Source organism: Dermacentor andersoni, chromosome 5 (assembly GCF_023375885.2).
Source record: "Dermacentor andersoni chromosome 5, qqDerAnde1_hic_scaffold, whole genome shotgun sequence".
NCBI classification, from domain to species: domain Eukaryota; kingdom Metazoa; phylum Arthropoda; class Arachnida; order Ixodida; family Ixodidae; genus Dermacentor; species Dermacentor andersoni.
The window spans coordinates 124448188-124465538 of NC_092818.1; the positions used below are offsets into that span (position 1 = coordinate 124448188).

Here is a 17351-nt window from a genome sequence, read left to right on the forward strand (position 1 = left end):
GCCGGTCAAGCCCGCCCGTCGGTGCTGCAACCGGCCCTTCAAATCCGTCGACGACAGCTGGCGTTCATGTTTCTGGCCTCTCCTTGAAATGCGCTTATAGCCGGCATAAACTTTTTCTCCGCTGGACCGCCGCATTCTTTATGACTTGGCCATTGGCTTCCTGTCCCGAAAAGGCTCCCAGAGGTTTTTATTTTACTTGTTTGTGTACATGTATTCCGCGCGCCGTCTTCGTTTCCATTTTCATCATTGCTTCACTCTAGTTGCGTTCCCTGTTGCTCGCACGCCTTCCCTCTCTCGTTTTCTTCTGCTATTCTGCTGTCCAGCCTTCACCGAATGTGGCAGCCTTTTAGTGCCTGTAACTTTATTTGCCCACTGCAGAGCTTCTCAGTCTACTTTCTGTGTTTCCTTGTAATATATATTATATGGTGCATTTGGGCCAACTTTTGGTTACCAAGTTAAGGAATATGGTTTGATGACCAAACAAAACTGTCACCTTCATGCCTCACTTCTCATTTTCGTGTCGTGGCTCAAGCCTGGTTCATCGCTGTCACTGCAGTCCACTTATTTCGATGGCAGCGAGATAAATCTAAAAAGAAGAGGGGGGGAGGGGCGTTGTAGCTTTATCGTGTCGGTTGGTCTCGTGTTTTGTTCCTTCCTGCACCGATAGTTAAGTGGCCTCCTTGATGTCTGTGACTCTTTTCGTGCATTAAACTCTTTGTCGCTCGTCTTTCGCTTTTTCGTTCGATTCTTTTTATTTTTTGTCCGTTTCTCAAGCTTTGAGAACCCGTGCAGCGCGACTGAAAAGAGAACCAAATCAATGACATAAATAAGTTCGCGAACACCCAGGCAGCGGGGCCTTTCTCAAAATGAGCGCTTCGACGCCGCCGTCCTTTGTCCCATTCGTTCTAATTTCAGCCGTTGACGTGAATGTCGCCGGGGATGTTCCATTCTCCTTTCTTTAAGCTTATTTCTTTCTCTCTCTCTCTCTCTCTCTCTCTCTCTCTCTCTCTGTCTGTCTGCTTAGTGCTACGGTCGTCGATTTCTTGTCTCCAAGCATTGCCGCGGGCTCCCGTGAGTATTAGGTACCTGTGTGTGTGTGTGTGCGTTTCTGTGTACGTACGTTCCTTTCCGCGGTGATATACATCTTTTCTTTTTTTCGAAATTCTTTCGTTATGCTTCTACGAGACAGCGCCTGCAGTCTGCGCGACTTCTTTCCATTTGCCAAGGCCCTGTGGGCAGCAAGGTCTTGCGAGAAAGGCCCTCGTACCGGTTTGGGGACCGCTCGAATTGCTTTGATTTTGTGGTCTTCGGTGGCAGCGAATGCTCCTTTTTCTATCTCTTCTACGTCATCACCCCATCCCGCGAGCTGCTCTTTGTGGCTCTCGCCGTCGCCGCGCTGTTCTTTGAATTCCCGCAGGCTCGTTCTAGCTAGCTCTCCGCCTTGCCTTTAGCGTTGGGCGCCGCCCCCCCCCCCCCCCCCGCCTCTTTTCTTTTTGCATTTAAGTAATGGTCTTCCTCGAGAACCAAACCTCTCTTAGCCGTCGTTCGCTGCTCCCCATCCCATAGCCCTCCTCTTAGGTCACGTTCAGTTCGTTCTCAGATTAAATAAGAAAGACCGTATTTCCGCGCGCCCACCGCTCCGATTCGCTGTCCTGCAAATTTCTATTGCTTTCTTTCTTTCTTCTTTCTTGAGTAATCTTTTATGGTGCGGATTTGTCTCTCACTTAGAAACGTAGATTTCCCACCGGAGTTTGAATTTTCCTTTAGCGAGGTGTTCGCGAGTTTTCTGCGCATTAGGTTGCTCGCACTAAAAGGCGGAAGGTGGCGGGGTGGTGCGAAGGAGAGTTTAAGGAATGAGGCGAATAAAGCATGCCCAGGGGCTTAATCTTTAAGAGCAGGTCTGTAAATGTGCTCACTTAAAGGTGGAATTTCGGAAACGGCAAAATTTTTCCTCAGGTCGCCTGTGTGAATTTTCAGAAGCTGGTCATGTTGAACTGAGGGCTTTCAGGCAAAGCTAAATGTGAGATACAGGAAGTGTAAGACCCTCTGTGTTCTGCGTGCGTGCGTGTGCGTGTGTGCGCGCGTGCGTGTGTGTGTGTTCGCGCGTGCGTGTGTGTGTTTAGGTTTAAGAACTGAAGCAACTCGACTTCATTAACTGCCGAACAAATCATGCAGCCTACCAGTTATTTTTGGCCTTGAAGAGAGAAAAAGAGAAGTGGTAAGGGAAATGCAGGGACGTTTATCAGGTTGCACCCGGCTGGTTATATACCGCGCACTAGGGAAGGTGGACTAAAGTATTGGTCGAAGGAAAGAAATAAAAATGTTCAACGCACGCACCCTCACCAATTCCGATGCGTTCTCACTGAAATCAGGTTTTCATGTCGCATTTTTGGAGCTTGGCGTCCAGAGGATTTGTTGCACGTTTGAGCCGTCGAGTAATTTGTTCAATTCTGTACAAGCATACAATCACGGTTTTCAATCTTTCCACAGCTTCAAGGCAAGCAGTTTATCCCCCCCCCCCCCCTCCTCGCTCCTGCACCACGACATTCGTCGGGTCTACTTCAGTTATACTTTCAACAGTGCATGAAGGATCCATAGTGCACATAATTCAAACCTTCGCACTCGTGAGCGCTGCCGAAAGTTTCACATAATGAACGATATTGAAAAAATAAGAGCTCAACGGTGCGCACCACTCAGCAGCGCGAAGCGGTGCATTGGTTAAACGCCGTGCATAGGTTAAGTGTTTCGAAACTGGTACACGTTGAGCCGCTTCAAGTTTACGTGATAAGTTTATAGGCGTTCAACGAGTTCCATTCTTTTTCCTTTTTTAGTTTATATTCCTTTTATAATCCGGCACCTTGGTAACAATCAAACTTGTGTGGAAATTTCATCGTAAGCTAACATCGTAGAAGGCGATTTCAACATCACATAGTCAACGCACGCGCGCATGGTAACGCCCGTTTTACCGCCTTTTCCAGATACCGGAGAATTTTTTTCTTTCTTTGTGCCGAATGTAACGACAGTTGCTCGGACTTATTCAATGGGTTTGCGCAATCCTGTGTAGCAAAAGATAGCTCGAAAAGGTGTTTCTTTTTTGTCCCTCCTTTATTTCCTGCCACTATAATCAGAACCGGTTCGCTAGATCCTTTTCTTTATTTGTATTCTCCGTTCGCTTTCTCGTTTTGCTGAATCACAATACTGTGGGTGCAAGAACTTGCCCGTCAAACTAAAGTCATGAGTACAGCCCTGGAGCTTTCTTTTTTTTCACCTCTAATACAAATCCGATGACGAAACGGCACCAATTATTCGGTCCCCGCGCCGAGGAGAGGGAGGGACGAACGCTGCGAATTTCGCGAGGCGCTGAAACGCGCGCTTACTGTCGCATCGATCTCTCGCGATTCGCCCATTCGTGGCGCAGGCACTCGCTCACGCGCTCTCGCTTTGGCTTTTTTGTAATTGGGCTCGACAAAACCAACAAACTCCAGCAGCGTGAGCCCGAACGCGCAGACTGTGCCTGGCGTCAATAACGATTCGTACATTGGGCAGTTCGGCAACCGGCGAGAGGTCCCGTGGCTCGGTGTCGTCGTCGCTGGCTTTCCTCCCTCGCCCACCCGCGCGTTCCTTTCTTCTGTGATGACGCTGCGCCGTGCTCACAAATGGACTGCAGAACCAAGCGTCCTTTCTCCTCACCTGCACCACCACCACCTTTCTTCTGTCTTTGCTCCACGGCTTCGCCGTGCAACTCGCTGCTGCGGCGTCGACAAACTTTTCCCCGGAGTATTGGTTGCGTCGTTTTCTCTTCTTCTTCTTCTTCTTATTCTCTTTTTCTGCATCCTCCCTCTTTACGCTTGAGCACCTCTTTGTCCCTCCACCTCTTCATTTCGCCGAACACGCCTGTAACGGCTTCAAAGCGGCATGTTTGCGGCCGGGCACATCGGAAGCTTCGTCAGCGCTCTATACAGTCTCTGCCGCCTCTTCTCCCGCAGGCAGTCCTCTTTCCGGTGGACCGGCAACTTTGCTGCCGGCGCTAACATGGCCGAGGTGCACAGTATGGGAGAGCTGTGCGGAGTACTTTAAATTCCAACGGCTCTGTCGAGCATTGAGAGTCGTATACGGAGCGAACGCCACGCGATTGTGAGCGCACACAAACCTCGCCTCATCTGTACCGATCCTATCCACCTCGCTCCTCCCCCATCCCCTTCCTTCAAGCGCTCCTGGCTGCTTTTATCATTCCTTCTTTTGCCCTCGACGACCACCTCCGACCTCAATACTCCCCCCCCCCCCCCTCCCATATCTGTGCTCTCGAATCCCCTTACCTGCCTCTTTGCTAGGAATTGATTTCGGCCGTTAGTAGTTTTCGCTTTTCGGGTTTTCGAAGCTTCCTTCACCGCACAATTCCCTTTCTCGCCGCAGCACTGATCCCTTCCTTTCCTTCGACTTTTTGTTCGGCATAACGCTGATGCCAGGTATTGCCCTTTGGGAGATAATTAAAGCCACCATTGCCCCAACAGCAGCAGCACCTGAGGAAGCCTGTGTCGGGGCTCCTGTACTGGATCGATTTCATGAGAGGCATTGCTCTTCACTCCCTTCAAATGACCGCCGTCGTAGGGCGCGTGCTGTGCGTATGTGTGGTGGCGGGTTGGTCTGTTCTCACTCTGCGCATGCGTGCGTGTATGTGGCACAGGCGTGTTCGTCTGAAACGGGAAAAGTAAGCAGAAGAAAGAGGGGGGACGCTTCTTAATTAACTTGGCACTTTCATGCTATTCTGGCAGAGTGATAATTCCTTTGGCACCGCAGTACTACAGTTAAGTATTTTGTTGTTTTTTCGCTAACGCACTGCATGAAAGTGCTTCCGCATTTATATGTGCGCGTTACTTCTGTGAAACGTTGTGGGAGCTTGCCTATGTTGACTTAATGCTGCATGTGTACATATCAGCCTTCACCTCCCTACACCATCATTCCCCTCCCCGCGCGTTTTGTACTCATGATTTTAGTTTTAAGTAGTAGTAGTAGTAGTAGTAGTAGTAGTAGTAGTAGTAGTAGTAGTAGTAGTAGTAGTAGTAGTAGTAGTAGTAGTAGTAACCATGATAATACATGGAATACTTTTAGGATATCATCATCATATTTATCAATGGTATGCTCCTAAGCATCCCTGGAGGCGGGGGGGGGGGGGGGCATACAAGGATCAGACAAATAAGAAAGGTAATAATAAGCGTATTCAATAATTAACAAAATAACATAGTGCAAAAATACACAGTGCAAGCGTGTTAGTACCAAAAAAATAGCAAGCAAGAATAAGCTGTCCCTGAAGATGCATTACCGTTATTTACAAAGCTGAAGCCTAAAGAGCTGTTATTAAAGCTCTATTTTATAAAGTTGCATTCGCGAACAAAAGCTTCAAGTACACCATTCTATTTTTAATAACTGCGGGAAGGGAGGAATTATTTAAAGCGAATGTTGAGCCATGGTGTACTTGAGTTTTCAGAGTTAACTAGACAACGAGAAGTGCGTATACCGGGGCAATAGGAGTAAACCGTGTAAAGCCGTAATATAACTTTGGAAACGGAGTGAGCTATGACATATTCCGTCTAGCGACCAAAAGCGGTATTTCTAGAGCAGAATCAATGCGAGTAACGCTAGAACATTGATCATATTTCGACGATAACAACCGGGTTGGTCGACTTCAGACCCGATTTGAGTGCTAAGGAGTCGCTCATTGTCGAAGTACCAAACAGAATATCTTCACTAAAGTTAGCTTCGTGCAAGAATTGTACGCTTCACCAAATTGCTGGCAGGAACAGAGATGATGTTCGCTTTATGGTCGTCAAGTGATTTCAGGTCCTCAGCCGCAAGCTTCAAAATAAGTTCCGACTAAGTTGTTTACGTCAAGGTATTCTAAACAGCCTAGTTAGCATTGCGCTTAGGAGTTGTATATTGTCACGTGGTAGTGACGGTTAAGAAGGCAGCAAAAATGTGATTAACGAAACGAGCGTTTTATTGGGCGAACTTGTGCCCTCAAAAACAGGCTACACTCAAAGAACAACGGTAGCGGTGAACACTCTCGGCGATCGTCGTAAATCTGATCAGCGGGTCAAGCGCGTCGGCTTTTACACAACAGTCGTCGAACGTTCTAGACTAATCGTTGGGACCCGCGTGCCTTCCACAAAGTTCTACACCATTCGCGTCAGGCGATGAAATCAGATAACACAAGGTTTGCCGAGAACCGGCAGCGGATAGAAGCATCGATAACTTTCCAGAAACTTCGGATACATGCAGGCGCGTCCCGCGCTGTGCGATAACATTTGTTAGGCGGCGAAACGTGGTCGCCCGATAAAGATAAGTACACGTGTCAATATGAGAGACAGCAAGATTAGCAGCCTGTCCGCTGCGCATAAAGCAGTTAAGCGAAATGCCCCCTGATAACATGGGGCTTGGCCGGCGATGCAGGCCGGCTAGAAGTAGCATTAATTAGGAGTTACGAAGAAAAACTCCGGGAGGTTAACGTTATTGATAATGCAATCTCTAGAAGCAAAAAAAATACATATAACAGAAGAAGAGCCGCACGATTCCAAAGCGTATCGAACCGTCACCTGTTACTTAATCGAAAAGGATCTTTTAGTGCTTTATTTCAAGCCTTAGGTGAGATGTCCATGATGGCACAACCAGACTTACCTAACTTACCGTCGCTTGGAACAGTAGCACGGATCTATTTGTAGTTACGATCCTATGAGCGAGTTTCGCATGTCATGTGGCCATAAATTGCGCGATGTGGCATGTCTACCCCGAATTTGGCTAAACGTCGCAAACACTAAATATTTCCTATTTAAGATCAAGCGAATAATATCGCCACTGCGCCCTGCGTACAAAGTGCATGAAGACATGGCCCACTTAATTTGCACTTGCATAATATTTGCACTACAAAGGACGATCTTAATGTCCGCACCGAACATTCAACAAAGACTGTCATTCCCTGGGCTACGATGCGCCCTCGGCCCATGGACTGGCGCTACCCGTGCATCTCGGGCAAACAAAGCACTTTTGAGTTCCCCTTGGAGAGTGGTGTGTTTCGTTGAGTGGTGTGTTTGCGTATGTTGTGTACCTGGGTCGGGCACTGGACACGTCATTTCATTCTTCATCACACCCATCTGGACGAGCACTCTAGGCGTGCCGCTAGGCAAACCACACCGGTATTCAATAAAGAGCGCCTCTCTCTCTCTCTTTTCCATTGCTCTCTCTAACTTGCTGGTACTCAAAAGCCATTGCACGGCCACGTCGAATGCCTTCAAGTTGCCTTCTTTAAGCTGTGATGCCAAGCGTTCCTAGCCAACCCGAAGCTGGAACCCTCGGCTTTTCCAACTAAGTTTATATGCGGCTCATGTGTCGCACACTGTTCCTCACTTGTTCCCTGCGTAGGCACGATTCTGACTAAAGTACAGCGGGGCTTGGACACGATCGCTAACAGTACACTCCTTGCTTGAAGTCTGTTTGCCTTTGTTTTCGACGGATCCGAAGTGAACAATCGTCATAACTGTCGCGCCTAATTGACCGAAGTTAAGTGAATGGAAACTCGGCGAACTAATTTGGCCATTCTAATGACAGCCTGCATGCAGCCAGATATTCTTTGTGGGAGGGCCCTACTTGACAATGGTTTAATTAGTTTGCCGGACAGAAATATAATTACGGGGCACAGAAACTTCCTGCCTGAATACGTGCTCGCATTTTCCCTACTTCATTATGCCATGTCAGTTCTAATGAAAGTCTTTTCTCTCGAGCGTTGTTATTGCGTACACCTTTTTGATTAAACGCAACGCCGTTCAACTATATATTTTTCTTCATCTTTTTGTCTACAGTTGCGCACGCCAATTCTCGTTTTTTCTTCGCTTTGAAGGGAAAGGTATCAAAACGTATCATTTTGTGTACTATTAGCTATTTAGACCACAACTCTAGCCCAGTGGCAGCATTTGTGCAGCCAAATGAAGCAGCGTGTCAGTAAAAGCTCGCGTGCTAAGGCGGTGCCTCAATAAAGGAAAGAACACATAATTTGTTTTATCTTGTTTTGCAAAGAAGTAATTGGAAGAAGCGGTCCTCCTTATTTTTTTCATACATACTGTCTCTTTTTTTTTTAGGCCATACAATTTAGACCGACAGCATAATTTTGTCACTCAGCTGAACTACTTAAAGAGGCTGACATGAATGCATAATGGGATGATTTAAAAAATGACCTGATGAAAATGTTTCGTTAATTACTTTCTGTGGCATATCGCAATTTACGAATTGTAGCCGATGAGTTTGCAAGCCCGCTTGCAATGCCCGCCGCTTCGTTTAATCCAGCTCAAGGACTACAATTACGCTATTTGCCACAGGTGATATTAAAAATTCTGTATCAGCAAAAAAATGCCCCGTTATCGTTACAGCTTTTTTTCTACCATTCTCGGGCGTTGTACGCACTCATTGAGTGCTCAATAGCTATCTGTGTTTCTTTTATTTTCTTTTAGTAATGTCACTTCTCTCTTAATATTGGCGTCTTACTGCACGCTCGCAAGTAGTAGGGTATATTTTAATTTCTCCTCCCGATAAAACGGCGCCAACTCGCAAGAAAAAATACCTAGCATGGGACATCGTTCTGAGTGCTCGTCGTTCGCGACTGCGTATGCGCGTAATGGTATAAAGAGAAGCAAAAGACGAAGAATGCCAGGAAACAGGGACGCCACAAAGACGCTGAGAAGAGTAAAGAAGTAATAGAAGCAGCAGTCTTGAGCGTAAAGTTTGGTCGGCGTATATATATATATATATATATATATATATATATATATATATACCTAGAGAGAGAGAGAGAGAATCTCGCAGCTGGTAGTGCAGGCAAGCGTGCTTTCCTTATTGCAGGATCTATCAGCTCACGCTCGCTGGTGCGAGTCTGCGGGGTTATCGTGGGTTGGATGGTGTGGGAAGAAGAGGGCGCAAGGTCGGCGGCTCCAACAAGCCAAGAAACTGCTCTTCGACAGCCATCAATCTTGACAGGGACGCTTACTACGGCCCTCTCCTTCCCGCCAGTGGCTCGGAGCGCGAGTGCCCGACGTCGCCGCGGTTCAGCTTCGGCGGCGTCCGCCTCGGCGACGCCCGGTCCGTTCTCGCCGCTTATCGGTCGTCAAGTCGTCCTTTATGATCCTCCATCTTTGTTCCTCGCCACCCGGCCCCGTCCTGCGTCTTCTTTTTTGTTACATTTATGTCACGCCTGTATCAATTTCTTGACCCCGAGCTTCGCGCTCTCTTCCCGCAATCTCTTCCTTCTTCTTTCCATTCCTGACACAGGCATCGTTCGAGTACAAGTGTATAAAAAGAAAGGCGAAACGACAAATAACCACCAACATAAACTTAAGAATCGAGCGATTCTCGTCCTACGCGCCCTCTCTAGTCTCTTCTGCGAAGCCGTGCTCATGCGTACGCGCGCGCCCGCGACCAATCTCGCTCTCCCCACACGAGTCGCTCGCTTGCCGGCGTGGTTGAATTCCTGAGTGGTTTTTCACGAGCGAGTAGTTTTCTCTTTCCCCTGCAATACCCATCGCTCTCGCGTCCCTGTGTCATTCCTCTTGCGTTTCCCCTCTTAACCCTTCCTCGCGTCCTTCATTTTTGCTTCCCTTTTCTTCCCATACCTTGATCTTTATCGGTGCCACTCTTGTTTTTCTTGCTCCGTCGTTCTCACTTACTCCTCGAGTGTCGCCTCTGCGCCTAACATTGCGAGCACCGCAGCCGAAGCGCCTGTGTTATAACCCTCGTGGCCGTGCCAGCCGGCTCGTAATCGACGCCACGAGCCGTGACGATGATGGAAGACATCCCCCCTTCCAGCTTCCACCAAACTGCATTCTCTTTCTCACCTATACGGTGTCCATGCTGCGCTGTGATACGATACAAACGCGCCGCCTATAGCATTAGGCAACACGTTTGGGGTGCCATAGGTGTGATGGGACCGACGTATACCTGTATGGAGGCTCACCTGAATACGTGTGTATCGATCACGGCATCACCTGCAGAAATGATAAATGGCGCGGACGCGCACTTTGTAAGAAGGGGGGGGGGGGGGGGGGGGAGGGGTAGGTTGAAGAGGAGGGGGCAAAGGTTCTTTTACTCTTGATGTGTTCGGTGGACCACGACCACTACTGTGAGCGAAGAGCTTGCCAATGTCCGAGGCCTCATCGCATCGGTTATAAGGCAAGTCAGTAGCCCGGACCCGATACATTGAGGCCACCGCCTAGAACCCAATCGAAAAAGAAAGAGGGATACATATTAAACCACGCTCGCTTTGGCGTCCCCCATTCCAGCGCAACACATCGCTCCTCAGAGAGCCGCAGCTGCCTGTCTCTAGAACCGAGAATCTCGGTGAATATAGAATGCCCAGTTGTGGCCTGTTTCTCTCATAAATCTTTTATTACCAGACATGCAGGCTTTCGGGAAATAAAAAAAAAGTGCCTTTGGGCGGTTGTTTAAATAATGTCATTCTTGAGCCGCATATTTTTGTCTATGTATGTTGAACTCACCTTGAATAAGTTCAATCGAACAGGCGACCATATAGATATAGCAGTCGAACGTTATGTATTGCCGGAATAAAAATACAAGAAGTCAGTCAATGGGCTCCAAATGTTTAGGAGTGTTATGAACTAAGCTGATTGGTGCTGCGTCTGTCGTCTACACTATACTGTCTTTTACGCTGTTGGATTCCATCCAAGTGTTTACCGCAGACGCACTTATGAAGTAAAGAAAGAACTAATACTATTCAAGGAGCTTGTATCGCAATTTTATCGCATCCGCTTCGACAGCTGAAGTGTAATAAGATCGTTCGCAGACGCTTGTTCACAGTTCAAGTTCGTAAGCTAGCGCTTGCAATGGCAAATGGCATGTCAAGAATCCTATATAGCTGCATCACAAAAAGAGTTCGAAGAGTGGTGATAAACGGTTAAGGAAAGCAGCTTTCATGTCAAGTACCTTACCTTACCTTTTTTTTTTTTCGGCTGACGCCCATTTCGAAGTCTCGCGAGAATATTTCGGCATCCCACTGGCCTGGCCATGCGCTTTCTCGCTTCCATTATCCATCACCGGCGTGAGCATCGCTCCGTGACAGCGAGGGGGAGAATGTGTGTCGAGAGAGAAAATGCGGAACAAGTGTGAGTGTGCGCTTGGCAAGAGCTGGGCGCGACCCCCTTTCAGGAAGCGCGCCTTTGTTTATTGGGACCGCGCAACCAAGCAGGGCCATAACAAACACGACTCATCTGCGCAAAGTGGTAGCGCGCGCTACTGTACAGCTGCGCTAGCTCCATCCCGGCTTTCCGTCTACCCCTTCCGAAAAAGGAAAAAAAAATGAAACGAAAACGAGCGATAGAGGATAAGAAGGCAGCATGGCAACGCTACTCGAGCCTCCTCCCCGCACCTTCCTTTCTCTCCCGCCTCGCTCCATACGCGACGTGGAACTAGCCTAACAGCATGCCGAGGCTCGCTTCATCCAGCCTCGGCCTCGACCCAGCGAAGCACACAGACGACGTGGCGTGGCGGTTATGTTTGCATCGGCGTTCCTCGCATTCGGGCCGGGCAGGCAAAAGTGGCGTGAGTGGGCATAGCCTGTTCGCTCGCGCTTTCATAGCGTGCTGAGACCGGTGGCGCATGTGTTTTGTGTGCGTGTGCCGACAGGCAAGCGGAAGAACGAAGTGCCCTTCTTGATATTTATTTTCTCTTCCGCACGCCTTCTCCATGCGTGCTTTTTCCGTCTCCTTCCTCACTCCAGCTGGATGGAAAGACCGAGGTATCTGTTTACCCCGGCCGGTCCGGCAGCGGCAAAAAGAGCGGCTCTCCAGAGATTGCTGGCCACTCTTCCGCTTTTCTCCTCGACCTGCCGCACTGCTTTCGTACAACTCCAACGCCCAATTCCGCACCTCCCCCCCCCCCCCCCTCCCACGTCACCGCCCTCCTTTCACTCATACTGTTCCCACCTTTCGTAAGCTAGCGGCAGCTCTGTTTATGCGATTGTCCTTCAAGCGCGAGCCGTGCTCATGAATAGGAGGCTCGCTAGGCCTCCTCCCGAAGTCGTCCAGCTGCTGAAGGCTTGCGGGTTGGGCACGCGACCCACTCGCCTGAGGCCCGAGAGGCACTGACTGTGTTTTTCTCCCAAACGAGATTTGTTACAGTTCCGATTATGCGCTGAATGCATCGCGTGGAGGGGGTCACGGAGGTGCCGAAGCAGTGATTGGTGTTCCGGATGGGGGCAAGCGCTCGGGACGACGGGTGCTCTGTCAATACCCGTTGCTGCTGCAGAATCGCCACGCACTTCCGCGACCTTGGCCGGGCTTCCACCGCAAACTCGAAAAGGAAAAGTCTCTCAGATATATTGGTCGATACAATATTTATCGATATGACAGCACGATATATAATATATCGTGCTGTCAGATATATTTACATTGATATATACTTCATCTCAAAGCCTCCTCTTCCGCGTTTTTATAAACAATTACATTATCAATCCTTATGATCTGCTCAATCCTCGGACCAAAGGACATGTGCTGTTTTTAAGAGGAATTTTATGACGTTGCAAGAGTTGGTTGACCGAAAACAGAAACAAATGCTAAATATGAAGCTCGGCTTGTCTAGTGTGGCAAAATTTCACTAGCTGAAACACCGCTGAAGCCTTCTGCGACATAGTAACATTCTCTGGCATCGCAGTGCGTACACGACAGACAATGTTCGCCTCAGTCCGGGCGCATATGCGATGGACCTAGCTAGTTATACGTCCTCATTTGAAACCTTCAGTGAAGCTGTCTTGCCACCATCCTCATGATAACGCAAAATCGGTATATGGGAGACCAGAGAAAGCGTATTTCAGGCAGTTCTATTCTACTGGACTCGCTCCGGAGTGTGCGGCAAAGCATCACAGAATCCACATTCAACGGCGGCATAAAAAATACCATGAGAACCGTTCACATACCAAGTGAGTCGGTGTCATTAATTTCGTAGTCTATCGCTCCGTGTTTCGTCTCTCTTTGCTAGGTTAAATCACCCCCGTCAGGGAATTACCTACTTGTTTGACCAGCTAATTCTCGATAAAACAATGAACCCTTGCGAGCAGGCGTGTCAACCTTAGAACATACTTTTTTCTCATTGTGAGCCGCAGAATACCTTTATATTATTATAAATTAAATAGTCAAGTTAGATTAACTGACGTGGGGGCTAAAAAAACTGACCCACGCAGTTAAATATAAGATACATGCTTTGTGCAAATGATTTGGGTAAATGAATGAAAGTCTTGTGTATTATCTTTCTTGAAGGCAGAAAGAAGTTTTGTAGCACCTGCTAATAAACTTCGCTCGCCGCCATGAAAGACTTCTGGAAGGCTGTCGTAAGTTCAGCCATAATAGGCAGGTCCACATACCTTACAAGTATTTCACCGACAGCAGATGGGCTGCCGCCATGACGAATGGGTCGAGCGACACTGCTCCTATGTCTGTCTACTGAGGCTTGCACAGAACTGGTTTACTCATGCAAAATGAATACCTGCTCAGAAAATAAAGTGAAATACTTGTGCATACCTGCTGTCATTAGGAAACCTGAACAACTGTCGCAGAACTGGAATTCCCGGTGTTAGAACACCACAGAGCCGCTCAACACATGTGATGCCTCGATTTAGCCATCTTCGTCTAATGCCTGATTGAATCTGGCTTCCTGCGTCTTCCGTTGGTTGCACATGATGAAGCTTCTCTGTGTTATCTTCCCATCTTCACACTTGGGACGACAACCCAAGCAGATGACCACGTGCGATCCGACTTGTGATATCGCTGAGCGAGTGACAAGGGTGAGTGAAGGTAAGCTCGACGGACGCACGAAGACAACCACTTCCCGCGCTTCGCCCGATTTGAAATTCACAAAAATAGAAATAAAAAAAATAAGTTAGGTTGTCCGGCAACCGCTTGGAGCGCATATGTTCCTCGAAAGAGAAGCTAGCACTCGACTTCCGGGGTTTGGCAACACCTGGCACGCCAGCGCTGTAGTAGGTGCCCCCTTTCGGCCGCTCTGCCCCGTCGAGGCGCGCACGTGACGGGGCATCGCAGCCAGTGGGAATTTAGCCGTTTCGTTGCTACAGGCGCCGGCTTTTTTCACTCAATAATTCATTTGATGCTTTCGCATAAAAGAATAAAACGAAGAGCTGAAAGCAAATATGCAGATCGAATGCTCATCTTGGAATATATGTGAGGCAGAGCTTTCACGAAGCGGTTAATCGAACACCACAAATTTTCTCATTTCATTCGTGCGTCTATTGTGTAACGTAACGCGTACGCATGCACTCTCGCGCAACCGGGTTAGGTCCAATGCGACACACGCCGCCATCATCTCAAAGAGTTAGTCGGCGTTGGTGGGTTAGAAGTACACATGCAATATCACTTTACCTCCCCCTCCGCTGCATCCACAGCGTAGGGTAGCAAACCGGATCTTCCCCTCTGGTTAACCTCCCTGCCTTTCCCTTTTCCTCTCTCTCTGTCCTTTTTAGAGCGCAGGCTCTTAGGCGCCCATTCCTGCGTCGAGCGTCGGCGTTCCCTGCGTAACCGAACGAGCGAGCTCTGCGGATACGAAAGAGCGAACGCGGAGCGCAGCGGAAAGGAAAAAAAGTGGCGAGAGGGGAGAGAGCGCGAGGATGAAAGTAAAAGCGTAGAATGCAGCGGAAGCATGAGGCGGAAAGCGGAGGAGGAGGGTATGGCGAAAGCGTGAGAAGAAATACTTAGTGCCGCGCCAGACGCGCATTGCGGCGACGATGGCTACGAGATGGCGCCAAAGTAGTGCACGTCGTCTGGGATGTCTGTCTGCGGCGGCTGCTGTGAACCGCACCCGCGCGTCACCCACGCACTGCTTCTCACGATCTCCCGATTAGCGAGACAGTCACGCCACACTTCGCTGCATTTGTAACGTGCCGCACGAGACGGATTGTGCGCGCCAGCCAATGTATCGCGAAATGAAATGCGAAATGTGAATGCGAATAAATACGAAATACTCTATAATGCGAAATTTGAGCGCAGCTCAAATTTTGCATTAGAGAGTATTGTAACAGTAGGTCAGTCAGTCAAGAACTTTATTGAGGTCCTGAGGAGGTTTAGGCCGTTGCAGATCGCACGCGGGGAGCTCCTTGGGTCGAAACCGTAGGCGACGCCCAAGTCGGGACGGGAACGTGGTGACGCTCCGCCAGTTCTTCGGCCCTCTGGACGGCCTTGAGTTGGAGTCTGAGGTTTGAAGAGTTTGTCCGTAGGTGATATATACTTTTTTTATGTTTGCAGCATTGGGCTGCTGTGCTGGGGAACCAAGTTTCTGTCCCACTGACGGGCACGCAATTACTTGCTTTCTTCTTATTTATTTTTTTTAGTTTTTAAGTATGCGTTTTTTGTTAAGAGAGCAACAGCACACAGCAGCCATGGTCCGTAAAGCCCGGGAGGGTTAACAAAAAAAACTTCGCCTTAACTGTGATTGGACACTTTTAGTGCGCGCTGTGTGTAACAGTTATGAAGATGTACCGAATCGCCCAGCTGGCTACCGTACTTCAATACACGAAATCACACGACGAAAGCACGTGACCATGATATAACAGTATATGCTAATTCGGGAAGAAATCAAAAAATAAAAACGTTTGCAATTTTCTGCTGCCGTTAGCGCTACCAGAGGCTCCATCAAAGGCAGTAAAATTCAGTTCTTCAGCCTATACTAACCGTCACTGACTTAGCTGGCATTAGCAACGCTTTAGATTATTGTGGATGGTCGTGGATTGCCTCAGATAGTAAAGCTGATATTGTCACATGTCTGAAACGTGATTCTTTTGGTGCCTTGAAGCGGATTGGATAAGGAAATATAAACTGGTAAGAAGCCACCAGAATATTTACTGTTCATAATCCTGAAAAAGTTAACTCTTGTTTATTTATATTTCTTCAAATATGGTTTAAATGAATATTGTTATTATTAGCATTAATCTAGTTAACACTATTCAAGTATAAAGCTCTCTCCTAGGTATCTACAATTACCCATGCCAGGTGTCGACCGAAAGAACCCTTTAGGCGCGCACACAACTCTTTTGATATCAATACACCGACTACTGCATCTTCCTTCGCTTGGTACTTTGTTATTCTAACGGACCGCCGGTTATATGACCTGCTAATTACGTGGCTTGCTCATTTATCCTTGCTCCTCTTATTAATAATAAGAGGAGCAAGGATATCATTGTCGAACCGTAAGCCATACTACTGTCTACTCTCTCTGTCTCTCTCTTGATGTTACGTATTTCATATTCGTTTTTATCTCTCCTCTTCTATTCCTGAAATAATTAGATGCCGATTCCAAGGAAAGGAAATTGTACGGCATGACCTAACCAGCTAAAACAATTTCTTTAACGAAACACCGTGATCCACTGAGAATAACCAAACGGCCACGTGGATACATTGCTTACGGTCCATTTCATGCTTGGCGGGATTGGTCAAGCAAGTTCGGCGTTCAGTGAACACAAGCGCTACTCAATCATGGACGGTTTCTCAACTTCCTAAAGCGTATGATTCTAGGCTGTTCGGGCACGTCTTCTATTTTAGAGCGGGGCTTGCGCAACTCTTATATGTCAAGAATGGTACGAGATGTTATTTACGGTGGTTTAAAAATTGAAAAGGGTGACCTTCCGCGACCTCCACGAGGTGAAATTGATCCACTTCGAGCCAACACAGCAAGCAATTCTTCAAATGGCGTTGTGCAAAGGCCTTTTGCGAAATCGTGCTCCTGATACTTTCATGAAACATGTATATGCGCCGCTACTCTATTTTCGTTCTATGGGGTCGTCTCGACGTGGTGATACATGTCTGACCATACCCGAAGCGCCATCTAGCGTCTCACTTGGTGTTTATTGATTTAAATGGTTAAAAGATGCTACGGAAAGGCTACCAGCGACGTCTTTTAGTTGTCTTGACTTATGTGATGCCACGCACGTCGCAGTTGGCCACACGTTTTAACTGACAGCACTAAGTTTCTGCATTCGAAGTTGCAATGCAAGTTATAACAAGATAGGTTAAGTTGGGCAAAGTAATATAGATTCTGCTTGTCGAGGAAAGTAGGCAAATAAACTTGCCAGCATCAAGCCAAGAATAAAAAAAAATATGACGCCCAAAGAGCTTGTGTGCGGTGTTCGTTCATATCTGTTTGACTCGCATTTGTATGTCGATGCGCGTCCGGTGAAACGACATACATATACGGTTCTGCGTGAAAAGTAAAAAGTGTAATAGAGTTGGGTTAAGTGAAAAATGTTATGAACAGACTCGAGCGAAACTGTGTAGACCACAACGTTGGCAACAAAAAAAAAA

General features: G+C 47.9%; 1 protein-coding gene across 2 annotated transcripts in view; it reads left to right on the plus strand.

Moving 5' to 3' along the window:
• Nucleotides 1–17351, plus strand: part of LOC126532056 (protein turtle homolog B-like) — a 345557-nt gene that overhangs the window by 190384 nt on the left and 137822 nt on the right. The gene's annotated exons all lie outside the window — the stretch shown is intronic.